General features: G+C 48.7%; 1 protein-coding gene across 3 annotated transcripts in view; it reads right to left on the bottom strand.

Annotated features, from left to right (window-relative positions):
* The window catches only part of TMPRSS5 (transmembrane serine protease 5), a 245,350-nt gene that overhangs the window by 162,837 nt on the left and 55,785 nt on the right, over nucleotides 1-26,728 (bottom strand). The window contains exon 1 of one of the 3 annotated variants that reach the window (XM_089773314.1): nucleotides 21,768-22,265. The exons of the other annotated variants lie outside the window; for them this stretch is intronic. The gene's annotated coding sequence lies outside the window, so the exon portion shown is untranslated. Of the gene's footprint in view, nucleotides 1-21,767; nucleotides 22,266-26,728 lie in introns of those variants that run through there. 3 annotated transcript variants of the gene reach the window in all.

A 26,728-nucleotide genomic window follows, 5' to 3' on the forward strand; every position in this document is an offset into this window, starting at 1 on the left:
AACCCAGTGGAGAACAGTTCAGGAAGGGAGGGAGGCAGGCAGAGCAAGAAATGGGCCTGGCAAAAGAGGCTGGCAAATCATAGTCTCAAGGGGAAAAGCCTTTTGACAAGCAAGCAGGAGTTCTTTGAAGCAGTCAAGTAGGTGCCAGAAGATCAGACTCCTTCCTTCTGTCCCTCCCTCCCCAGCACGGCTCTGTTATTTCAGAGCTTACCCCAGCACGTGGGGTGTCATGTATTACAGCATTGAGGCACGTCCTCAGGGGGGCAGATTGAGGACGCTCTCCATGGAGTGATGCCGAGGGGTTGCACTGAATAAGGCGCCGTGGACCAACAGTACGTAGGAGAAAACCTCTGATTCCAAACTGAGGCAGATGGAGCTCGTTAAGCCTTTTAGGCACATTTGGTTTAGGAGAAGGTAACTGGGATCTCAAACCTGCACACTCTCTCCAGTGTACATGTCATAGTTCCTCTGCACAATGGTCGGTGTGAGAAGAGAGTGGCAATCGAACTCACAAACCTGCCTCACTTAAATCCATTCCTATGTGAAGGTACTGCTCTTGATGCCAACCAATGGCGTCCTAGAAGATGAGATCTGTCGATCGATGGCTGAGTCCACGTGGCACCAGAGACGGTGGACCCACATATCAGGAGCATCAGTGACCAATAACAGAGGAAGAGATGTGCACCTCGCAAGAGAGGAACTCAGTCAGTCACTTGGTGCCACTTCTCCATTGTATCCTTGAATTACACTGCCAAGGATCAGACTCCAATAGGCAAACCCAGGCACCAGTGATAAGCCTCATTGGGAGCCTAGACATCAGTAGGTGCAGGGTTTGTCTACACTGGTCTAGGCCTAGTTCTATGCCCATGATTTGATAGGCTTCCCCTGCTTGAACAGGTCAAAACAGGTGCATGACTGGAGAACGGGGGTCTCTGCCCAGCCGCTTGCTAGCTCGGAAGCTGTTACCTGGAGCGCGGTTGCAGTAGTAAGGGATTTAATTGGACCTCCTTTGCCAAACTGTATAGGCAAAGGCTGAGGTTGTCTGTCAGGAAGAGGAAGGTGAAGTAGCTTCTCAGCTCTGGGGAGAGAGTTGCATTATATTGCCAGGATTGTGGACTGTACACTACCTGCGATTGCGTAGAAAGAATTGAGACAGCAAGCCCTTCCATTGGATAAGCTCTTCGTGGCCACATCCACTTTGGACACCACCACCACGAGAAGTGCAATGCGGCCCAGAGACTTATCTGTATGCCGTGGTGCCTGAGAGCTTACAAGCATCAACTTCTCTAGCTAGGCTTCTGCTAGTGTCTCCTTGTGCCTCAGCTAAGCCATTTCCAGTGTCCACTCCAGCAGTTGGGTTCTATGCAAAGGCACCACCACCTGGACTGAAACAGACTCGTCAGGCCCGCAGGCGGCAACCATGACTGTGGCAGAGATTTCCTCATGGCCAGGCATGTAGGCGTTGCACCGACCCATGTCTCAAGTTGCTCTGGGACAGTGATTTCCAGTTGGCCGTTGACTGCATCCCCAGTAGCTGGGCAGGCCATGATATTAAACACACTATTTAAATTTAAACCAGCTGGGTTGATCCCTCCTGTGAGATGCTTTCACTGTATTAACCAATGGTCATTGATAGGATACTTGGTTAGTCTTTTGGCTGAGTCTAAAGCTAAATCTTTCCCAGTCATCGTGTGTGTGTGTGGCTATATAGTAGTACAGCAAATCAAACCATGAGCTCACACCACTTTGGGGTTATGTTCATTGCTCATTTGCTCCTAAACCACTGAGGTCTGAGCATCATGGCTCTGGGCCATTTGACAAATCATCCAAGCTATCCCAAGGATGCTGTAGTAAGTTGAGGGTCAGTAACATGGAGTAAGTAGGCCTGAATAGAGGCTGTGACTGACCAGGCTGGGTCTGGGCTCAGCTGAGAGCATCCGCTCATGGTAAATTGCTCAAATTCAGGGCTCCTTACAGCCCCCAGACTGGTGACCTTTCCAAATAGGCCACAAACCAGTCCCACAGAGCACTTCAGCAGCCTGCCTGAAGCCTCATGAGCAAAACCCCTCCGACACCCCAGTAATATCCGTACCCCCGGCCTCATACACAGGTGAGGGGTCTTAGAACCCAATCCCACCTACCCCGAACAAGTTGTCCGGTTCCAAGAAACCAGCCACAGATCCCAAGTCAATTTACCCTCTGGATCACGCTGAGCCAATCCTTTAGAATCTACCATCTAAAGGTTTATTGCTACCAGAAAGAAAAGCATGAGTGTAAAGTATTATCCTTTAACAACCTTACATGCATTGAATTTCCCAGTTCGATGCAGGTTCTAGCAGAGATTATAGCTGCTGGCTTAGAAGTCCTTGTTCCACATCCTAGGTTAGGATGGGTCCACAGTTCTTTCTGGCTCTTCGATCCCTGCTGTGCTGCCTCTGGGTTGAAGTGCTGCCTCTGGGTTGAAGTGCTGAGCTGAGCACCAAGATGGAGTCGACCACATGGCATATTTATACTTCCTTCCTGGTCTCTTTTTGGCTGCAGCAGATCACCTGGCCAGCGGTCTATCCCTGTGTTCCCTGCTGGCAGCTCTTAGGTATCAGCCCTCATTCTTGAGGGGGGGGGGTCCTTGGCCTATTGAGTGCTATTGTCCCACATAGCCTTGCTAATTAGCATGTCCATAGGCCGAGCTTTGCCCAATACTCAAGCACATTCAGAGAGACTTCCAGTCTCCATACAGAGTACAGATTCCTAACTACACACAGACATATAAAGAGCAGATACAGAATCAGAAGCAAGCAAGCTTGTTTGACCCCTCACATGGCCCCCTTTGTACCACTTTTGGGCCAAACACCTTCCCCCCCCAAATGGGTACAGCAGTGACCCAGCTGCTCCCCTCAATCCAATAACATGACAGAAGCCTGTAACATGAAAGCAGCAACAGGCCTAGAATCTAGTAAGCAAGACTTTGGTTCAGTAACACAGGAGCCAAGAAAGAGGCCCTAATAACTGTAATTGTGTAAGTTAGAGCATGGAAGGACACAGGGAGGCACTGGGTACAGACTGTGAGCCAAAGGGAGTAACGGAACATCTTAAGTGTCTTGGTACAAAGACTCCCCAAAAACTAATGCACATACTGACCTAGGTTCAGGACCAGGTTGGAATTGACAGCATGAAGGATAGTAAGTAAGGCCCCCTTCCATAAGGTGAGGGGTGGTATCTAGGCAACACAGGGTGGCAACCAGGTACGTAAAGTGATGTAAGTGTTTGTACCGGTCTAAGGATACTGCAGAAGGTGCTCTTCAGCCAACCTTTTTTTGGGGCGGGGAGGGGGGGGCGCGCGCACTAGGTGCCTGAACGGCAGATGTCATTGCCTAAACTTACAGAATGCACAGTAGCTTAACTCTGACTAACTTCTGTTAATACCTGTCTATGGCAATAGGCCTGCCCGGTACCTTGTCAACGCGGGCCATAGTGCCCAGTGGTGTAACATTGTCCTGATCTCTGTTACCAACTGGTAGAACTTTGCATTTGACAATAAACCTGCTCGATTGATTTCAAACCTTGCCTGCATCTGTCGTTTCCAGGGCCGCTCAGAGTTCTCCTGTGTTGACCCAAGTGCCCGGGGTCTAACACTCTAGATAAACAGTACCAATTCTTACACATGCAGCCAAAAGTTTATCACTGACGGAGTAGAGGCCCTGTCAGGATTGTGCCAGGACAATCCGGACCAGACGACGCTGACATTGACAGTTCAGACCACCTAAGGTACCAAGGTACAGAACAGAGGTACAACAGATGCATCTTCCTCCTTCCCTCTGGTGTAGCCCCAAACAAGGGCCCTGTGATGCCATTAAAGGCAGCACACAAATGCAATAAATAGATGGCCGTAGCCGAGCAGAAGCCTGCTGGATATTTGATTCCTCGGCTGGAGTTTTTATTCAACAAGGCGATTCCTGGATAGCACTGCAGCAAAATCTGATCTGCGGGGGAGCAGGCAACTCCCCAGCGAAGCATTTCTAATGCAGATCTGCATGAGTTGTAGATTTAATTGCTTTCATGAATAAAAGCTTATTTCTCCCCAACTCAGAACGTGGTGGCACTTCCCCCTTCTTTTCATTCCTTCCTTATGCAAGTGGTAATTAAATGCATCAACAGTCAAAATTAATTAGCATGGAAACTTCAACACCACTGTTTGCTGCTGCCAGGGACAACTAGTTTTTTTTTTTTTTCCAATCAAACCCTTCTCTACTTAATTTTCCTCATCAGACCTGGACATACCGATAAGACAGGCTCAAAGGCTTAACATAGGGATCTGGGACCTAGGAAATGGAGCTAGATCATTCTGTTCCTAGGCAAGATGCCTTCAGTGCTCACTGCAAAGGTAGATCTGGCTTGAGTAAGTCGTTCAAGGCCAGTGATCACTAGCAAGCAGCTGTGATGGTCTCTTCCTGAATAGAACAGTCAACATCTCAGTTTTCTGCTACATCTACAGCAAAACAAAAGGCGGCAGAGGTTCAGTTCCCCCACAATGAGGTTGGAAAAAAGCCGTTCCTGCCTGATCAGAACCAGTTGGTAAAATGTAAAACTGCCCACAGCTGTGTGTGCTCATGCAGGACCTGTGCATCGGCCTGGGCCTAAAAAAGCCCTGCTGTGGTCACCAGTGTCATGTCTACAGCAAGGGAGATTTAGGTTGGACATTCGGAAAAAATTCTTAACTGTCAGAGTGGTTAAACACTGGAATAAATTGCCCAGGGAGGTTGTGAAATCTCCATAGAGATATTTAAGAGTAGGTTAGATCAATGTTTATCATGGATGGTCTAGACAGTGCTGGGTCCTGCCATTAGGGCAGGGGACTGGACTCCATGACCTCTTGAGGTCCCTTCCAGTCCTAGTATTCTATCAGTTCTACTGCTGCTGGCTAGTGACAGCTACTGCTTTGGGTGAGACCGTGGCGCCTTTATTTACACTTATATGGGCCTGATCCTGCTCAATGCAATAGAGATTCTGATGTTGCCCTCAGGCACTGCGTCCAGCTGACCAGAGAAGCCGGGATGCCCAGAATGTGAGTAAGCGTTTCCCTGAGTACAGGCTCTCCAACCTGACCTGATGTTTCTGCCACTCTTGATGTTCCTGAAACGTTAGTATTTGTGTTCCCACAGCACCTATGCGCCCCAGTCAGTCCCTTCCTGCTAGGGCCTGGACCAGCGGAGTCCCTGTGCCAAAGAGACAATGGGGAACCCAGGGTGGTTCCAGACAATGAGGACTTCAGTCCATGAGAGAAGCAGTAGCCCCAGCTCACTAGCTGTCTGGTTCATTATAGGCAACAGAGCAAGAGGAGATGGAGAGATTTCAGGAAGGCTGAAGAGGGGGCTGTCTCTGGCCATGCTGCTTGCTTCCCATTGCAGCACAGCTGGACAGACATCCCTTTACTCCGGGGCTGTGTCTAGACTGGCAAGTTTTTCCCAGAAAATCTGCTTTTCCAGAAAAACTTCCCTGCTGTCTACACTGGCCACTTGAATTTCCGGAAAAGTGCTGACAATCTCAAGTAAAATCAGTGCTTTTCCGGAAAAACTATGCTGCTCCCGTTTGGGCAAAAGTCTTTTTCCGAAAGACTTTTGCCCAAAAGGGCCAGTGTAGACAGCATAGTACTGTTTTCCGCAAAAAAGCCCTGATCGTGAAAAAGGCCATCGGGGCTTTTGTGTGGAAAACCTCGTCTAGATTGGCCACGGACATTTTTCCGCAAAAAGTGCTTTTGTGGAAAAGCATCCTTCCAATCTAGACGCGCTTTTCCAAAAATGCTTTTAACGGAAAAGTTTTCTGTTAAAGCATTTTCGGAAATTCATGCCAGTGTAGACGTAGCCTAAGGGCCCAGGCTAGGGGTGGTGCTGGGAGAAGTCCGAGGGGGGCCCCTCCCCGTACTAGAGCATCCCTGGTTCTTTCTTTGCTGGTCCCTCTCCCCTCTCATGAAGGGCAGGCAGCATGCTGGGATTCCCGGCAACACAGTCTTTCCGATTGTAATGCACAGACACGCAGCAGGTGGCGACAGCTCTGGCTTTAAAGCTCTCCCCTTCCCTGGCACGTGCAGAACTTCTTGGAGTGCAGTTGCTTAGGTCCAAACCCATGTCTCCTTCTGCAACTCTGTACCAAAGCCTCAAGGAACAGTCTCCTCTCCCTCAGTGCCATCTAGCCTTCAGGCCTCCATTTGTGGTCACCTTGCCAGAGGTTGGGCAGCGACGGTGGCTTTATTACCGCAGCTAACTCCCATGTCAAGAGAATTTCTCCCCTCTGCTCTGAGGGCCGCCAGTCATGGTTGGATGTGGTCCTGGAGATGTCACATGGCCATCTTGTAAAATTAGCCTTCAATTCCTTGAGACCCCACAGCCCATCTTGGAGGGCTGGCACACCGTTCCCCACTCCCCTTAAGGGACACTCAGCAGCATGTCTTTCCAAGTCTCTTCCTTCTAACCCAGACCCATGCCTGTGGAAACGAACAGGCTACATCTAGACTGGCATGATTTTCCGTTAAAAGCATTTGCGGAAAAGAGTGTCTAGATTGGCAGGACGCTTTTCTGCAAAAATCACTTTGTGGAAAAGCATCCGTGGCCAATCTAGACGCGCTTCTCTGCAAAAAAGCTCCGATCGTCATTTTCGTGATCGGGGCTTTTTTGCGCAAAACAAATCTGAGCTGTCTACACTGGCTCTTTTGTGCAAAAGTTTTGCGCAAAAGGACCTTTGCCCGAACGGGAGCAGCATAGTATTTCCACAAGAAGCACTGATTTCAGACAGTAGGAAGTCAGTGTTCTTGTGGAAATTCAAGCGGCCAGTAGACACAGCTGGCAAGTTTTTCTGCAAAAGCATGTGCTTTTGTGGAAAAACTTGCCAGTCTAGACACAGCCACAGTGTCAACAGGGATGGAGCATGAAGGCTATTTGAGAATTAACAGCAGCAGAACAGCTGCTGGGGCTTCAGAATACACCATTTTGTATCCAAACGGGACACCACTATTAACAGTAAGTACACGGGGACTTCTCTCAAGTGCATGCAGGGGAGCCCTGGTACAGGATCAGGTTGCCTGGGCAGAGTACAGCTATAGAGCTGGGGTCTCCACTTGCTCCAGTTTTATGATAGCACATCAGTGGCACGATTCCTCCATTTATACCAATGGAAGCAAAATCAGAACCTGACCCTTAGTAGCCAGTGTTGTGACCCAGATGAAAGGGCATTGGTGAGAATCAACCCCACTTCGACTTTCCCACTCAACAAGCTTTTGTGGCCTTGTTTGGAAAGCAGATTTAGGAACAGTCCTCTTTAGGGGTGGAAAACCTAAGCCCAGGGACTGGATGCAGCCCATGGCTTGCCTGCATCTGGCCCCCGAGGCTCAGGGGAGCCCACACTGGTGGGGGTGGAAGGTTGTTTCTCACTTGTGTGCAGACCGACTGATTTCTGTGGGTCAGTGGCCCGGAGGGAAAACATTGACGACCATTTTTACCAGCTTCATGTAGAGCAGTGAGTCGTTCCCAAACTTTTCGGCATCACGCCCCCTTTTTGATTTGAGAAACCCTCATGCCCCCTCCCCCCCAAAAAAGACTGCCCTTTTGAACTCTGCCCGGGATGCTCCATCCTCCCCCCACCCCAGCCAGCTAGAGGTGCAGGAACCAGGCTCTTTCTTGGGAGGGGAGGAGGAAGAGGAAATTGACAGGGAGGCTGGGTTGCCTCATGCCCCCCCCCCCCTAGAATTTCTTCATGCCCTCCAGGGGGGCACCCCTGCCCCGTTGGGAACCTATGACGTAGAGGAAGGAATTGGACAGCACAGGAATTCAGAGACAAGATTCCACTTCCCATTTCCTCAGTGCTCTGAGCCTGCTGCTTTTGCCACTCGGAGCCCTGCTCTGGGGCAATCAGAAGTGTACTGTCTACCCTGCTGTCTTTGGCCTTGGGACACACCTCAAGCCACCTTCGTAGCTTCCTGGGCTGAAGAGCCCATGGTCATTGTATGATCTGACCTAGGACCTCCCACATACAATTTCAAATGGCCTGTTGAGAGAGTCCTAAAACAGTTTAAAAAAACCCAGCCCAGATGGATTTAAAAATCACCCCTGATTGGGAATCCACCACATCCCTTGTTCAATTGTTTCAGTGATTCGTTACCCTTGGTATTAAGAGTCTAAACATTATTTCCAGTCTCAATTTGTCTAGCTTCAGCTTCCAGATTTTGGGACCTGTTGCGTTTTTTTTGCTAAAAGGCTCCTCAATGCAAAGCTCCTCTCTTAGGTACTGAGGGATCAAGTCTTCACTTTACCTTCTGGTTGAGCTAAATGGATTGAGCTCCTGGAGTCTCATTATAGGATGTTTTCCAACTCCCCCCCCCCCCCCCCATCTCTCATTTCTCTTCCCTGAACCTGCCTCAGTTCATCAACACCCTTCTTGAACTGTGGGGCCAGAATAGACAATATTTGCAAAGTCACCATCCCAGAAAGGAGGATCTGACCCAAAGAACACCCACCCCATTTGGGAGGGCAGCCTGCTAATCAGAAGGGTTCCTTGCTGCTTAGTCCCATCAACCCAATCAGATCACTCATGTGTTCCAACATTGTACCATCCCTTCCCCTGGACTCCAGGCAGGAGGCTGCATTTGGAGCAGCCAGCGTGCGCAGGTAATTGAAAAGCTAAGCAATAGGAACAGTGGCTCCATTACTCACACTGAACAGCCACAGTTCAGTCAATATCTTTAGCAAGCAATTTCTCTTACTTGGATCCTCTGACCTTGCAAGATGTGGAAACATAATTCAATGAGCCCACTGCCAATAGACATGCTAATTAAATTAATACCAGTGCCCTCCTCTTCTGATATCAGCCCATGAGGGGGAAGCTAGAGATGCAGCAAGAGATAGTTAGTCACGGGAGGGCTTTAGAAATTCATTAATTGTTTCATTCGCAAGCTGCTTGGTCCTACACGAGCACATCTAACCTTGGAGCTGGTTCGCTCTCCTTCCCTATAAGACAACGGAGGGTACCAGGGTTACCGATACAACGGCAAGCGACTAACGGCCATGCCCTGCTTCAGAGTCTTACCCAAATCCCTTCCTCATGTCAGGTTGCAGGTTAACCACCCAAGTAGTCAGGGGGCTTCCTGCAGAGCAGGGCAACCGACAAGATATGCCACCAGCAGCAACTGAAAGGCTTTCAGTTGCACAGGTTGCAAAGGGTGTGCTGCTTGCTAGGAGCCCTCCCCCCATGCAACATGCATTCGAAGTCGATTGTTCCAAGAGCTCAGAGCTTTACCCTCTGAGCCATGGAAGTAATGAATGAGTCTTGTTAACTTCCATAGCAGCAGCCTGGGTTCTTACTGAGCCAGGGGCATTTTAATGCCACAGCTGTCCCTGCCCAGACAGCTGCTGCACTTGGGGCATGCAGCTGTGGTCTTTCCTCCTGTTTTCCTATCTGTGCGCAAGGCCTGTCTAGCACCGAAAGCCCTTTGAAAACCAATTCCTGGTGAGAAATCCTGGTCTTGCTCAAGTCAGTAGCAAACCTCCAGTGGATTACAAAGGGGCCAGGATTTCATGCACAGATTTTAAGGCTTGGCAGGCTGTTTCAACCTCTTCCAGAACACAGGCCGTGGACACTCGTCTCTGGATTCCTGATTAAGATCATCAACTGATCATTGTGAGGTGCAGTTCCTGGTTTGCATGCTGATGAGCTCAGAAGTGCTCAGCTAATCTTACAGGCAACACCGCAGTGGGTAACCTGAGCACTCGGTCAGCCACCCAGGAGAGTTTCTAAAGTTGCCTAGCTCATGAGCAGAGCACCCGCAATGCCCACAGCCAGCAGTATGTGTTAGACATCCACACGTGCTTCAGCACATAACATCTATTCTGCTTGTAGATGGAAAAAACCCACCATCGGAGGGTGCACCAGTTGGAAACTCTGGGGGGTAAGAGAGTTGAACATTTATTTTTGAGCTAGGAAATTGGACATGCTGCTTCTGTGAGAGCCGCTGCCAGAGCGGAGCAGACAATCCACACAAGTGCTCATTAGGAAAGTGGACAGAAAATAATTGGCATGAGCCCCTGAAAGCCTTCTGCTAACACCTGAGGGCCTGCGAGTGGCACTGGGCAAGGCTTCAGGCTGGCAGGCATGAAGAGCTCATTGGGATTTAGCCTTGAGCAGGATGCAGGTGGGTAGGGCATTAGCACCAGGACCCTTTTCAAGGAAAATCAAGAAGAAGCAACACCATAAGCTTTGTCTTGCTCCCACTGACACCCCATAATGCACAATTAGGCCGTGGGGGCTAAACCCACACAATTCAAAACTTGAAACCCAAGTTTCAGTTGTACCAATTGAAGATGGAAGAGCCTGAAAACCTTGTTTATGCTGACACCCTACCAGCCAAAATTCTATGGAAACATCACCTGTATTTGCTATTAGAATTGGGCAAAAGTGCATCCCCCTTCCTGCTAGGATTTTTTTCCAAAGATTGCCTGCACCCTTTCCAGGGCTCCTGAGGCAATGATAAATCCAAACCAGATTTGGAGGAGAATAAGTTATTCTAAACTAAATCAGAAAACAGGAAGTGAAGCAGAGTTTATTACAGCAGAATTTGTTTTGGTTTTGGCTAGGTATCATGGGTTTTACTCTGAGCCCTTACCAATCAGGGGTATAAAAATGCAAGTCATGGCTTATATTAGTGCTGAAGAGATTCCAACAGCTCCAAAGAAAGGCACAAAAACTCTAGGATGTCAGGTGTGATTAGGAAGCCCTGACTATGCCTAAATCCATTAGGAAATCACAGTATAGTCTCTTCATACTGAAACAGAGCCATCTGATTCTGCGGCAGCAATCTGCATGCATCGGAATGTGCTTAGGGACTTAAAGTCATTTACACAGCCTTCTATTGCTCTACGAGCCCCACCAATGCCCTGGAGAAGACGTGAAAAGAGGCGGGGCGACAGACTCTGCAGTGGAGTCCCCGGCAGGGGGCAGTAGAGGCCTTTGCCCTACTGAACAAAGTTGATCAATGAGATTTGCCCAAGTCCCCACTGCATGCAGCATTCATGACTTGGTTGCATAGTACTTCCCTGGTGAAGGTACCAGGCAGGCATGCTTTCCTGTTCTAGGTCACAGAGTGCCCAATTCCAAGGTCCAGACCCCATTTGTTCAGGACAATGGAAGTTTTATCAGATCCTAAAGCAGCAGCATTTCCCTCAACAACCACAGAGCATGGAAGGGCACTTTCGAAAGTGCCTTCAAGCAGAGCTGTCAGGGTCACACTGCTCAGCTAGATGCGTACAAGCTTTGATCTAGACATAGCATAGCCATGGCTCAGGCTAGCCGAACAAGTATATTTAGATGTGATTGGTCAGTAGAGAACAGCTGTAGCATCTGGGACGACTCCTCTGCAGCAGGCAACTAAAAACAGCTCTTAGTGCTTTTCAGCCAACATCAGAGCACTTTACAAAAGGAGACCAGTACCACTGTCTATAGCACAAGGGGGAAACTGAGGCACCAAGGGGAGACATGATTTGCCCAAGATCAGGCAACAGCAAGGCCCAGGACAGATACCAGATCTCCAGAGTGGAAGTCCAGCCTTCCAGCCACTAGCCATATTGACCCCCTAAATAGGATCGTGATGGCTCCAAAAGCCACCAAATTGTGACAGACCAGTCATTGATCACAAGGGGAGGAGAGGGGGAGTCATTCCCTGGTATCTGTAGCAGGAGATTGAAAGAGTTGGGCAATAACTAAGGATTCCTAAAAAGGAAGCTAAGGAAGAGCTGGTGATTCAGGTACCAGTGTGGTGTGCATGAAATCAAATTTTACAATAGATTTGTGGCCATGGGGACTCTTGCATTTTGAACCTAATTCTCTTGTTAGTCTAAGGTGCCACAGGACTGCTCATTTTTAAACGTTACAGGCTCACAGAGCTCCCCACACCCGAGACTTTTCTGTCTTGGGGATTCACACCAAGCACCTCATTGCAAAGACTCGTGTCCCACTGTCGAAACACAATCTTAGCCTGTTGCATGTACTTGCTACTGTACTAGAGAGCTAAGGGCTAATATGGGATTCACTAGAAAAATTGGGTAATTTCAAATAACAGATACAGCCTTAGGGAGGGATTAGCTGCAAGCTAGAAAGGTATTCATCACCAAGAGAATGGGGTTATCAGACCTGCACTTTCCCTGCAAGATAAGAGGATACCTTGATATATGCAGTCACATGATTAGTCAGGGATTCCACGTTTGGGTTGGGGTGATGTGGTTGCATTTATCCAAGTCAGGCCTGGGCAAAATGTGGTCCCTGCGCTGGATCCAGCACGCCAAGCCACCGGATCCAGCCCACAGACGCAGCAGGAAACCCCCAGCAAGCTCCTCTGATTGCCCCACAGCCTGCACATCGCTCAGAAAAGCAGCTGCAGGGACGTTTCTTTCAAAGCTGATTTTGGAGGGGAGGGAAGGTCTAAGGCAATGCATCTGCCTCCAGCACAATCCCATTGGCCAGTTTCTGGCCAGAAACTGGCCAATGGGAGTTGCCTCTTTGAATAACAGGAAGCACATGAAGCACCATGCCCCACCTCCCCTCCGGCTCAGTTATTCACGAAAGCACAAGGCTGTGCTGGTACAGGGCAGGCAGGCTGAGCAAAGCTCTAAGTTCTACAAGCATTTAGCTCTGCAGGCAGGTTGGTTTGGCTGCTGGCTGGTAAGTCTCTTGGCCAGAGCCTGACTCTGGCACCCCAGCCCCTTCCTTCCCCAACCCTCTGCCCACCCAACTCAACATATCTAAACCCTCTGCCCCCTCCCAGATCTGGCATCCCAAGTCCCTGCCCCAGATCACAACCCCTTTCTGCCCTAGGTCACATTCCAAAACCCTGCACCCCAATCCTCTGCCCTAGATCACAACTGCCTCCCAGACCCCACTTTCTCCTGCACCCCAATCCCTTACCCCTAGCTCCCTTCTGCACACAACCTCCATCCCAGACCCTGCACCTCCTTCATTAATATCATGGAAGAGCGCAGCCATAAACCACTTTCCAAAATCTTGGCGTGCCCCCCACCCCCCTATCAAAAAATTGCCTGCCCCAATCTAAATGATCACTTTAATTTGGCATGCAAAGGTCACATAATAGCAATTGCTTGCTGCTGCTGCTGCTGCTGCTGCAAGTGACCAATCAAGTGAAAAGGACAATTCCTGAAGTGTAATTGTGTTACTGTGTAGTGCAGCATCTAATTTATGCAGGTTTGTTAGGCAATACAAATCCTCTAACTTTCTACCAAAATGGTGCACCATGTAAACCCCGCACTTCATGTCAGTCAATTATTAGTGCTCTTTATTCCAGCATCTGTGTTCCCATTCGTTGCAAGTTTAGCGCAGACATTGTGACTCATGAGATGAAGTTGGAACAATATTATTTTCATGATATGGTAAAACACCTTCTACATCATTTAACGCTCCCTAGACACTACAGGCAGTCCCCGGGTTACATACAAAATAGGGACTGTAGGTTTGTTCTTAAGTTGAATTTGTATGTAAGTCGGAAATAGTACATACTGTAGGGGAAACTAGCCAAACATTTCTCCAGAGCTCAGTTTTATTCTCCTACACCTCACTTCCCTCAGTCCTTTATTCTCAAGCTGAGGTGTCTGCTGAGAAAAGCCGTTCCGCGTCTCCCTGGTTTGCTGGGGGAGGGGCGCTAGCTTCGCATCTCCCTGGTCTGCTGGGGGGAAGCAGCTAGTGCGGGGTTGCCTCACCCCGTTTGTAAGTAGGGATCCGATGTAAGTCGGATCCATGTAACCCGGGGACTGCCTGTATTCTGTTTCTAGCCTTTATTGTTCTCTGTCCTCATCCCACATCTGGATCTGGGCAGATTGCAAGGTGCTGTAAGAGCTGGGCAAGAAACTCACCAATTGCTGTATCTTGAAACAAGTCTTCACAAATTGCTTGAGTGTATTACTCTTGTACATGAACTTGGTACAAGATTGTCAACGTAGACTTGGCCTCACTTTCTGCCAAGTTACCGTGTAGTAAGTCAACTCCCAGCCCTGTAACACCTGATGTGTCCACATGGCCAAGGCACCTAGTGTGTGACAAGAAGTACAGTTTGCTACGCTCTGGATACAGCACTGGGGGGCCAGCGTGGACACTTGCATTGTTTTCTGCATTGTGACTGACCTCCAGAAATGGTCCATAAACCCTCAAGTCCCCTCCTGCTCTTTGTTTTGAGTGCTGCTGACTGCCCTGCAGGTATGTTTAGATCTTTTCAGAGCTCCCTGTCTGACAGCCTACAAGCGGTGTTGATTTGCTCCAGGATCCAGAGCAAGCCATTCAGATGAAACACTCATGCTGCTGAACAGAGAAGTAGACCTCTGAGAGCTGGGGAGGGAGACAAGGGGGGGGCTGAGAGGTCAGGGTTTCTCTCTCCATGTACCTCAGGAGGGGTTGTTTCCTGTCCCTGTCTGACTTTAGAAGGCAGCATGCTCACATTCCCAAAACACACCATCTCCCCCCCACTCTACATACACACACTCCCATCACCCTCTTTCCCCCTGCCCCTGACTTCTGTTGAAAAGCAGCTGTCAATGTAGCAGGATGACCATGGAGTAATAGACTGGAGAAACCTGCATCATGCAGCGCTGACAACCCCATGCGGCATTACAAACTGTTCCCAAAGCACCCTGCTACTACAATACATTGCAAGAGCTTCCAATGTAGGCATGTTCCATCATTACAAGGATCACAGTGTGGACACCACGGTAGTTCCCCTGCTGTGCTCTGCGAGCAATGCTGTAACTACCAGCACTTTATATCCGTGAGTGTGGACATGGCCTTAGCACCATTCAGAACCTGCCCTAATTTCAGCTTCACAAACAACACATAGAACTGAAGTTCTGTTTTGAAACCTTTGCCTAGCTCAACAGCCAAAAGGATTGCATGAAGGCAGATTAGGCATTTTACTGCACCTGTTACATACAGGCCAAATACTATTCACTTCAGGCAGGGCTACTCAACTTTGAAAGCTCTACAACGACACTCACAGCACATGCTGAGGGCCACAACTTAAGTGCGGTTGCATAACATGCAAATAACTTTTCACACTGATGGGCATGAATACAAAGATTAAGGCAAGACTACACAACATGCAGGCCCCATTTAAGTCAGTTCTGCTGTTAATAAAAATGCAATATTTACTTGATTTCCACCCATATGTCAGCACTTTTAATGATCAATGAAAGTCCCGGAATTTAACTACTAAATCGCATATCAACAGAAGACTGTTATATTGACCACTTTGTTTGGCTCCCACCTGCAGGTTGCATGTTGAGCCCCATGTAAACCCAAACTGCACAGTGGGCCGCAAACAGATGTTGAGTAGCTCTAACTTAAGGGATAGCTTTTGAACTAATGAAGGTAATGCAGAACAAATGGGAAGATGCCATTGGCTCTTGTAGGACAGGTCATAGATGCTCCTGAACTTTGGAATTTGTTCCGGAACTTTGGAATTTGCCAGTAAGCAGCATTGTGTGTGTATGTGCGTGGTGAGCACTCTGCCCTCCCTTAAGTTAGGGAGTCACAGATATGGACTTTTCCAGAACCTTTGCTAGAACAGAAGCTGTCATTTATAAGTGTGGTCCCTTCAGGCCTTGGAACTAAGACATTAGTGTGATATCTCGCGTAACGCTGGCCTCAGATGGCCACCGGATGACTCAGACAGATCTTTGGAGAAGCATCCAATCTTTAGTCTGTGCTTCTCTGCTGCCGATTCCACCATGACCCCTGGTAAATTGTTCCAGTGGGTAACCCCACTTCATTTCCTGTCAGTTGGTCTAGCTTCACTTTCCAGCCATTGCATTGCGTTCCAGCTTTGACAGACCGAACAGTCGAACATCTGTTCCCTCTCCTGTGCCAGCAGCGTTGCTCAGCATATTCCCCCTCATGCACACCCTTCTCCTGGAAAATAATTATTTTCTAAGTCTTAGTGATGAGACTAGAAGATTTCCATAGAAGTTAGGACAAAAGGAGCCTACCCAACACCTGCCTAGGCAGTGAAGATGGCTTTCACGTGGTTTGGCAGAATTAGCATTCCACTTCCCCATCACCACCAACTCTAGCTTGGTTGACTGGTACAAGGGCTGCCAACAAGGGAGTCCAGGTCCTTTAACGGCAATCAGTGTCACCAGTGTGCTATTGGTGGCTGGGAGGGCTGCCTCGGGGCAGAGAGGAGGCGGCGGCTCAGCGTGTGACATGCTCCAGGCCTTGCAGAGAACTGGCTCCCATAGCCCCACCCCTTTTGCCAGAGCAGGGGTACCATTTAAAGGTGACAAGGGGGCTCGAAGCCCCCTATGAAGTTTGTACGCCCGGATTTCATACTTGAGGTCTGCTTAAAGTGCACGTACTAGCCCCAGAGGTAGCACTTAAGTGCAACAGAGCTCGCACTGCTCCCAACTTGTCTTTCTAAGCAGAGGGAGGCAGGATGATTAAGGTAACAAAAGGCTTGTGATTCTAGTAATGGAAGGATCATTCAATCATGAAAACATTTCCAGGCCCTCCATTTAAAGGATAGGGGGGAAGTAGCCTGCATTGGGACTATTCAACTTATTCATTAAGAGGGGTAAATGCGAAGGTGGCAAAATTTGCAGCTCTAAGATTTCTCAAAACAATTAAGCCCAAAGCTCAAGGCAAATAGTTAAAGGTGCAATCACCCAGTTTTGTGAGATCCAACACACGCAGGTGGAATTCAATGTTAATAAATGCAAAGCAAGGCACAGAAAAATATAAACCCAACTATACATTCAAAATGATGGGGTCTAAATTAGCTCTTACCACTCAAGAAACATCTGGTAAACATTATGGCTATGTCTATGTTGGCACAATCTGGCACCAGAGCTATGCAAATGAGGCTAAGCGGGAATATTGCCGAGCCTCATTTGCATATCTAATGAGCAGCCATTTTTGCAGAAGAGGCTTTTGCGCAAGAAGGAGCTGTCTACACAATGCCATTATGTAGACAATGCCATTATGCTGATTATTTTCAGAAATAACGGCATGGCGCAAGAGGGTTTTTCTTGCACAAGAAGGGGTAGTGTAGACAGCTCCTTCTTACACAAGAGCCTTTTCCACAAAAATGGCAGCTCATTAGATATGCAAATGAGGCTGAGCGTGGAATATTGCCGAGCCTCATTTGCATAGCTCTGGCACAAGATTGTGCCACTGTAGACATAGCCTATGGGTAGTTCCCTGAAGACATCTGTTCAGTGTGCAGTAGCAGTCTAGAAAGCTACAGAATATTGGGAATCATTAGGAAAGAAATAGATAAGTCAGAAAATATATTGCCTCTATATACAGTCTTGAACATTGCATGAATATCTGGTTGCCATGTCTAAAGGGATGTATTGATTCGGAAAAGGTACAGAGAAGGGCAATACAAATGATTAAAATGAGAGATTAAAGAGACTGGGACTTTTCAGTTTGCTAAAGAAATGACTTAAGGTTGGGAGTGTATGTAAGGTCTAGAACATGGGTTCCCAAACTGGGGGCATGAAGAAATTCCAGGGGGGCATGAGGAGACCCAGCCTCCCCCCCCCCCCCCCCCATCAAGTTTTGCTGCCCTGTTCAGTTCCCTTTTTGTGCTCAACAAGTTTTGCTGCTATGGGGGGGGGAGGGGGGAAGCACGTGAGGGTTTTTCAAAAATCAAAAGAGGGGGGGTGTGATGCCAAAAAGTTTGGGAACCACAGGTCTAGACAATCATGAGTGGTGTGGAAAAAACTGAATAAGGAAATGTTATTTACTCTCTAACACAAGAAGCTCATCCAATTACATTTACAGGCAACAGATTTAAATAAAAGATATTTCTTCAGTCAACCTGCAGAACTGTTGGCCAGGAGACAGTGGAAAGGCTCAAATTATAACAGGGTTCCAAGAAAAACAAAATAAATTCCAGGAGGATAGGTCCATCAATGGCTACTAGCAGGAATGGACAGGGATTATGTCCTAGCCTATTGGTCAGAAGCTGGGAGTGGGCAACAGGGGATGGACCATTTGACTGCCTCTTCCCTCTGGAGCAAAGACCCACTTCATCAGATGAATGAGATACCACCATGTGTCAGAAGAGGTTAGTGTTAGAGCTGAGTGGGTCTAATATTTATTTTATTTCCTGTCTTTATATAGGAATTAGATACAGTGCTCCTATCAGCTCATTGCTAAGTTATCTGCCAAAATGCTAGAAACCAAGTGCCTTACTAGCTCCTGGAAAGAGATGTGGGGGAAGAGAATGGATGGTGCTTCCCCACCCACTTGCTGCTTGGCTTGTACTGAGCATGCTCAATAACACTACTGAAGCCACTACCCTCAGTCTTGCCCCCATGCCTGCACTGTGTCCTGCACCGTAACAGCATGTACAAGTCACCTCCCTCCCACCAACATCTGAAATGTCCCCCTCCCCTGCTGAAGGCTCCACCCCTCCCCTTCCAGGAGTGTGGAGCATACCACCCCACCCCTCATCCAGGAGCCTGCAGTCAGGCTGTCAGCCCCACAAGCTGGGACACAGGAAGCCCTGCACAGAACACAGGCTGCCTACAAGCCTCGCCTGGGCTCCCCATGCCGTGGCATTCCAGCAGACGAGTAGCGTGTCCATTGTGCTCCAACAAGGTCCTCTGGGGCAGCCTGTGAATAGGCTTTTTCGTCCAGACAAGCATCAAAGGACACCAGGGAACCGCTCCACATTGCGTGTCATTTACACTTCATTATGGAAGACACCAAACCAGCTCTAGGGTAAATGTTGCCTGGATTGCAGTCAGCATGAGCTGCAGAAGGGGAGGGAATTTAACCGCACACCCTCCAGCCACCTGCTAATGGGATGCCCTTCTGTCAAGGCTCTGATGTCTTGATTATGTAACTATGGGAGACTGTTCCCTCCCTGAGACTGACAAGATAATTTCTCAATAAGTTCTCACAACTCAAGCCGTGAGTGTGAACCTTGCAACATTACTCCTCTAACTGCAATTGTACAGTTATCCGAGCAGGATGAAGGACATGTGGCCACGGAGAAATCCCCAATTGAGGAGGATTTAAATTAGGATTGTGTTCCTTAGCCTGACGGATGGCTGGAAAGAGACTCTCTCGGCCTTCAATAAATCAGTTCAGCCTCTAACAAGATTATACCCACTAGACTGGCCTAATGTAAGGTCTGACTGCAAGCAGCTTTCAGACAGTCCACAGGCCTGATCCAAAACCTGTCGAAGGGAAAGGAACTTTTCTACTGGATCAAGCCCAGAGTGTCCTATTTATTGCAATTAGCATGGAAAATTGACACTGAAATGCTGCAGAAAGGAGAATCTTTCACACAGCCACAAGTGGCTGCAGAGGCCAATGATGGAGTTTATGCAAAGCTCTAGCAACTTGGAGCATGGCCAGGGCAGGAACATCAGAACACAAACTGGGGGCGTGCCAGGGCACAAGGGGGAGAAATGGCTGGACCTCTTTTCTCCCTGGTTATTCTAGGCTGCAGGGCAGGCCACAGAACTGTGCAAAGCTGCTGAAAATCAGAGCATCCCCGAGGGATTCCTCTACCTCACCCTGGGGACTGGTAGCTGAGAGCAGAATTAACTGCACTGGTAGTTGAGTCACTTCTATTCCCTCCCCATTTCCAGTCCCGGCTCTGGTTCCCATGTGGAATCTCCTGACAGCATAGAATTTAGTTCTGGAACTTCCTAAAAGCTCGTCTGCACTGGTAGGGGCTCCTTGGTCAGTCTATTGATAGTGAAGCTGCCCATTATAGGGAAAGAATTATCTCCTGTAATAAGGTAATTGGAGACGAGGCCTTACTCAAGTGTTGGGTGGCAGCTTTGCTTTTTACACCTAACAAGCAGGTTTTATTATGGATTCAGGTCACTTCATTACAAACAGAAGCAAGTCACATTACGCAGTCTCATTTCAGTCTCCTGCATGCAAGTTAGGCCTTGGAGTCTGACGCCTCTGGTTTTCGCACAGAATAGATGAGGCCAACATTCCCCCAAGTGTGCGTCAAACTGCTCCAGTGGGGTTACTTGTAAGAGGGGAGTTCAAGGGGCATATTCCTCGGCCTCTCCTGGACAGTGCTCCCAAGGGGCCAACTATGAAATCAGAGCTACACTGATTTACACCCATAGAAGATTTTGCCCCTCGGGCTCTCAGACCACCCTGCTGTAAAGTCTGGCACCGCTCAGATGTAGCAAAGAGTTGAAAAAGTGGAATTGGGCTCACAGATTAATGGCCCAGACTGGCTGATTTTGGTGGCAGTGTCCTGGTTTGTCTAGCACAACCTATGCATCTCAATTTGGAGAGAAGGTGTATTAACATCTTTAAGTGCCGCAGTTTGCTCAAGGCCACTTTTGGAGAACAACAACTACTTCACTTTTCTGCAGACTGCTATCTAAGCCAGTCAAAAACCTGCCTCAGAGACCAGTAATATTGCTTAACCCTTAGAAAAATACATTGATGACCCATGCCCTGTACAACACAGGCAGACCCAAGAGACCTGCTACCTCTAAAATTGTCATTTCGTAGCACTCCACACCTTCTGACAACTTAATGCCCACTGTTCCATGCAGACCTAAACTCTGAACAGGCCCATTTCTCAGCTTTTTAGTCAGTTGCTGCAGGGCTGGGGAACTTCAGGCCCAGATGTGGCCCCCAGTTTGCCTGGATCTAGTCCCAAGGCTCAGTCCCCTCCCCCCCCCAGCATTGGGGAGCCCATGCTGGTACTCCAGCCCTGCACCCCCCTTTCCCCCAAGGGGCTGGAGCACACAAACTACTAGTATGAGCCCCCTAGCTTCTGGTGTGTGATGGGAATACGGGGAGTCTCCTTCCTTCTCAGCCAGGGGCAGCTTTTTTGTTTGGGGTTTTTTTTTTGCTTCTCATTTGTGTGTGGCCCCCCGACTGATTTGTCTGTGGGTCAGCAGCCCCGACCCCAAAAAAGTTCCCCACTCCTGGCCTACAGAATGCTTCCCATAGCACCTCACCCCCCCCCCCCCCCCCACAGTGAGGAAAACAAGAAGACATATGTAATTAAGCAGCACACAATAGGAAGGAATTCTGTGCACTCCAGCTCCTAATCAAACTCCCTTATTGGAGAACCTTTGCATTTGCAAGTAGTTCAGGCACAAAAGTTTCAACAGTTTCCCAGTAAGGATATGCAGACCATTTTCACCTCCATCAACCACCCTGAAAACAGAGGTGTTTCACTAGAGATTAAATTAGCATTCAAGCCTCATTAATTATGGCACTACAGAAAAACCCAACACCATACAGCATATGTTTTGAGTCTGACAATGGAAAGCTAATTTGATCTGTTCTATCAATGCACAACTAGAGAACGGAAAGGTCTGATGTTCTGGAACTTTAGCGATATTGCAGCAAGCATTTAATAGCTATATTAACTCAAAACCCCAAATGGGCTAGGAACATTTATAGTGCTGCATTATTACTACAAGGTGGATTTTTACCAGCTGTCTTGCTGAGCAATAATTTAGCCCTAATGTATATTTTGAACTGTCATGGTTTTAAGCAAATTATGTTGCCTAGAATAATTACTGGCTTAACCACAGTGAAGACCCAGGTAACTCATCGCTGTAAGAGACTCAGTAGAGCACCCTCTGATGAAGATTTTGCAAAAGCACAGACAGTGAAGTCTGTAAAGTGTTCATAAAAACCAGGGCTTCTGGCACCAGTGAGATATCTGGACACTCCGAGCAGCGGAGCAGATACCCAAAGTCAGATTGTTCATTCCAGAGACTTACCTTAAGCACCACATCACCAGAGACACCTGCTGCTGGAAAGCACTTCCTGGCTGCACGGGGGATTAGTTCTTGGCAGGCCTGTGCTTCACCTCACTCGGATCCTAGCTCCATTCCTTCTCTGGGACGTCAGGCACTTCCTCTGGGTGACTCAGCCCTCCAGACAGGTCACAGGATGGCCCTCCCCTTCCACAGGTACCACAGTCCCACTGTAGCAGCTTTCCTCAGGCCACCCCAGACAGACAGATTCCCAAGACAGCCCCAGGCCACTTTGCCAACAGCCAATAGGGGAACCCAGGCCTGTTCACTACTCCAGTTTCCAGTCCAGGGATCTTACATACAGCCATGGTCTGCTTGCTTCCAGGCCTGGTGCTAATCCCCTGGACCCCTTTCCTACTTCACTGTAGCTTCAGCCTGCTCACCAGCTTTCCCAGCCAGAACTCCATCCCTTCCTGGAAGCAACCACAGACTGCACAACACAGCTGCTCCCTGCCTGCCTGCCTGCCTGCCTGCCTCTTTCCTTTCCCTACCCCCCCCCCCAAAAAAAATTGCTAGACAACCTTCCCTACCAACCTGGGCTGCTGCTAACTTCCTGACTTTATATCAGGCCTTTTCAGCTCAGCTCCCCCATCAATCAGTCTTGCCAACCCTGGCTCTCCCCCAGCTGCAGCCTCTCAGCTTCGTTAACCTAATTTAACCTACTCTGCCCTGCCCTGTTGGGCGGATGCCTTATCACAGCTGTAACAATGAGACAAAGTGCTTTTGCTTTCACAGACTGGTCTGTGCTCACTGCTGACTTGATGGCGACTAGGGGTTACTGGACTATCTGGTTTTGAAGCTTTGTGTTTGGGAAACAAATGAAGAAAGAGAAAATAGAAATGTCTGGTATTTTCTAAATAAGATGGAATGTAGATTGTGATGTCATGTCAAGCGTGTCTGGTATTTTTGTTGAAACCATCTGGCAACCCTAATTTGGTGACTTCTCTGGTCAGAGAGGAAGGATCCCTCAACAAGCAGCCTGGGCGGATAGGTTTACCTTGTGCTAAAAAGCAATGAAAGGTCAACGGGGTGCTGTTTGTCAGATTGTGTGAAAATCCGGTTGTAACCCAACTAAATCAATGACTTCCTGCCGCTACGGCGGATTCCATAAGCCACCAAAAACTCCTGCGCACATGGAAGTCAGCTGCTGTTTGATTCTGCTGAGGTTCAGAGCATGAACTGCTGTAATATGTCAGTACAAGCAAAACATACCATCACTAGCTTTTGATCCTGGCCCTGCAGGGATAGGGTTGCCAGCTGTCCGGTTTTCTACTGGACAGTCTGGTATTTGCACCGTCTGTCGGTAGAAATATTCAGAAAATACCGGACACGTGCAGAAGCTGGGGGCGGGCGGGGGGGGGGGGGAGTGACTCCCAGCCCCGCCCCCTCCCCTCCCCCCCCCCCCCCGCTTCTGCTCGCAACTAGAGGGAGTGCCTGCCGGGGGCGTGGCCCAAAGGACTCCGGCTGTGGCCAGTGGCTGCACCCCCCCCCCCCCGCTAGGTCTGCTTCCTGCCACCCTTCCTCTGGGTCCCACTCTCCTCCCATCCAGCCCTGTGGCCCCCAACCCCTCCAGCTCTGCTTCCTGGCCCCCGCCTTCCTCCCAGCCAGCCCCATGGCCCCCAGAACCCCCCGCCATCTCTGCTTCCCGCCCCCCTCCTTCTGTCCCCCCCTTCCTTCTGTCTAGCAACACGTGCCACCCCCACCAGCTCTGCTTCCCGCCCTGCCCACCTCCTGGCCAGCCCCACCCCCCTCCCGGCCGGTTCTTGCCCCCCTCTCCCTCCACCCACGATCAAGTGTGTCCAGTTTTTTGGCAGGGTCTACCTGCCAACCCTAATTAGCCCCTCAGTTAGGGTTGCCAGATGGTTTCAACAAAAATACCGGACACACTTGACATGACATCACAATCTACATTACATCTTATTTAGAAAATACTGGACATTTCTATTTTCTCCATTTGTTTCCTGAACAGAAAGATCCAATACTGGACTGTCCAGTTCAAAACCAGACACCTGGCAACCTGAAACCTGATCCTGGAGAAGTAAGAACTAATGCACAAGGCATATGCTAATATTTCATTGAAACTTTGCCTTAATAAAAAGCCCCTCCCTCCGCACACAATTTCAACTCAAATTTTGGAGCAGCTCTGCTGCACAAACAGCAAGGCCTGAGTGTGCGGCCTCTCAGATCTCATGGCCCTTTTGTCGCTGGAAGAGAAAGACTTACTAGTGCCAGGTCTCCCTTTATCCAAGTCCATCCTAAGCAGGCTTGCCTTCTGGGAGCTGAATCTGCTGTTCCATGTCATTGTATATTGGGGGAGTAACGCCCCCTTCCCAAACAGTTTGTCAGGCTGGGGACTCGTTTGCCAAAGAAGCTATAAGGGCAACTCTTGCTACCCCTGATTCAAAACATAATGCACTGAGAAAACCCAATGTGTTCAAGGTTTGGATGGATTTTCCTGTCTCCTTGATCTGAGAGATGCTGTGTGCAGCTCTCTGAAACTCCTGGCCTTTTTTGCCAGCATTGGCCCACTGCACTGCATAATATCTCCTCCTGAAAGTGCTTTTTCTATTGTTCTTAATCTTGCCAGCTCCTGTCAGGTGTTTTGGAAGAAATCAATTTGCTGTAAAATTATCCCTGGTTTGTTCTCTGTTGCCCATGCAGTTCCATGGCGGGGTTCTCAGCCCCGGCTTAATAAACCGCAGTCTCGTTGTCTGCTTGTGGTCAGGTTTACTTTTCTACCCACTCCAGGGCTTGTGGGTGGCACTGGAGATAAATCCAGTTGTTGCAATGCCTGGAGGCAGCCTGTATCCTCTCCCTTGCTCCCATCCCATGTGTGATGAGCTAAGCAGGCTGCACCCTTCCAGATAGGGTGAGATCAGCCCAGGACTGTGTGGATCCCTGCATGTGTCACCATACCTGGCATTCAGGCATGATCATGATATGTATTTTATCCTCTTTCATTTACAAACTCTTGTTGAAACTGTGCAGCCTACCTGGGTTTGCCTTGCAGAAAATCCAAGCCAATGTTTCTCAAACAGCTGTGGCACTGTTTGTTTCTGTTTGCATGTGTTCTGGTACCTGGTCCCAGCCAGAGGTCTCTGGGGCTTTCAGTGGATAGACCTTTGTAGAACTGAAGGCAGCTATGAGTAATGGATGAATGATGATAAAGTGTAACAATAGCCATTGTGTAGTGCTTTTTCATGTTCAAACCCTTTACAGATAGTATCTAATTCATTATTCTTCAAAAAGCCCTGGGCATTAAGATAGGCGTCTTAGCATTGTTATCCTCATGTTACAGAATGGGAAACCATGTCAGCCAAATTAAAGCCAGCATTATCCAAAGAGCTACCGATTCAGGTGGTTTCAAATTTGTGATAATGGGGAGCCTGCTACTCAATAGTGCTGAGTATCTTCACCTCCCATTTTGTTATTATTTGTCATCTCCGAGCAATGTTTGGCATAAGTGACTTGATCAAGGCCACCAGATGAATCAGTGCCAGAGCTGGGGATAATGCTCAGGAATGCTTGTTCCCTGTTCTGCACGGGGCCATGTGCAACAGCAGTGACATTCCATCAAAAGACCTTGCCTGGTAGCTCAGCTTGTAGCATGGTGCTCAGTCATGGAGTCTGCATTCTTTACACTACCACCTCCTCTTGGCTGTTACAGATTCTGCATGCCCTGCTAGGTGGAGCCCTCTGCTTATTGATATCGTGTAACTCAACCTTCTTAGCCATTGAGCGGATGGAACCATGGCCCTTCCCTTCAGATCGCTGGAAAAAGCCATTAAGCTCCTACAAGTAACCAGGGAGTTGAAACAATAGGAGTATCCCAACATAAGCACTTGGTGAGGCTTGGATAGAACTTGGAACATGTGACTGAAAGGATTTCCCTAAGGAAACGCAGAGGCTAGCACCAATGTTCCCTCTGATCTTTTCCATCCATGTACGGATTTTTCCCATCCCATGTGCGGAATAAATTGTTTTATTATAGCGGAGCCATGAGCAAATGTGCACCACCAGTAGGAACGAAAAGCCTCACTGTTCAGTCAGCAGGCTGGCATCTGAATCTCTCCTGAGTAGCAGCACAAAGGCATGGCTTACAGGGACCACTGGCTAGGATATTGGAACCATTTGTCAGTGTGTCGGTGAGAGAAACAGCAGAAAGGCCAGAGACATTTAGAGAGAAAACAGTGAGGAAGTACCAGACCCTGCCCTGGAAGCACTGGAAATGTGCCCAGGAGAAAAAACTCCCCAGGAGAAAAAACTAAGAGACAGAGCCTACGTCTACATTGGAAAGATTTTGCGCAAATACTTTTAACGCAAGAGTTTTTGCGTTAAAGTATTTGCGCAAGAGAGTGTCTACACTGGCATGTGTTTTTGCGCAAGAGATGTGCTTTTGTGCAAAAGCATCTGTGTCAGTGTAGACACTCTCTTGCGCAAGAAAGCTTTGATGGCCATTTTAGCCATCGGGCTTTCTTGCACAAGAAATTCATGTTGCCTGTCTACACTGGCCTCTTGCGTAAGAACAGTTGCGCAAGAGGGCTTATTCCTGAGCGGAAGCATCATAGTTCTTGTGCAAGAAGCACTGATTTCACATATTAGAACGTCAGTGTTCTTGCGCAAGAACTCCCCGCCAGCGTAGACAGGCAGCATGCTTTTGCGCAAAATCATGCCAATGTAGACACAGCCAGAGTGTTTTTGGGCAGGGTGCTGACTTAAAGAGGCTTGCAGCTATGAGCAAAGAAACTATCTCCTGTTGTTTGACTGTGTTCAGGAAAACACGACTTTCCATAGTCTTTGTAAATAAATAGAGTTGCATCAAAATTCTGGACTCCATCAATTTCACCTCCTCTAGCTAGGACTCTGCCGGGAGCTGGAACATCCGGCTGCAGACTCCGCCCAGGCCGGCCAAGGGCTTGGGGGAC

The sequence above is a fragment of the Pelodiscus sinensis genome, chromosome 25 (genome assembly GCF_052426305.1).
Source record: "Pelodiscus sinensis isolate ZL-2025 chromosome 25, ASM5242630v1, whole genome shotgun sequence".
NCBI lineage: Eukaryota > Metazoa > Chordata > Testudines > Trionychidae > Pelodiscus > Pelodiscus sinensis.